Below are 244 nucleotides of genomic sequence, written 5' to 3' on the forward strand. Positions count from 1 at the left end.
TGGAAATATTGTGTAGGGTTATAGAGGTTGGAAGGGATTGTTAAAGTTAGTAGGACTCTTTAATTTTCTTTTTTCTTAGTAGTACAGGATTCGATAGGAGGTTTTAGTTTCTCTTAAATGTTTTTCTTTATTAATTTCGTCTGTAAACTGTGATTGACTACACACTCCAGTACAGTAGGTGGCGGCATGCACCCTTAACGTTTGTTTGCGGACCGCAATAATATTATTACAAGATGGAGGAAGA

Source organism: Salvelinus namaycush, chromosome 9 (genome assembly GCF_016432855.1).
Source record: "Salvelinus namaycush isolate Seneca chromosome 9, SaNama_1.0, whole genome shotgun sequence".
NCBI lineage: Eukaryota > Metazoa > Chordata > Actinopteri > Salmoniformes > Salmonidae > Salvelinus > Salvelinus namaycush.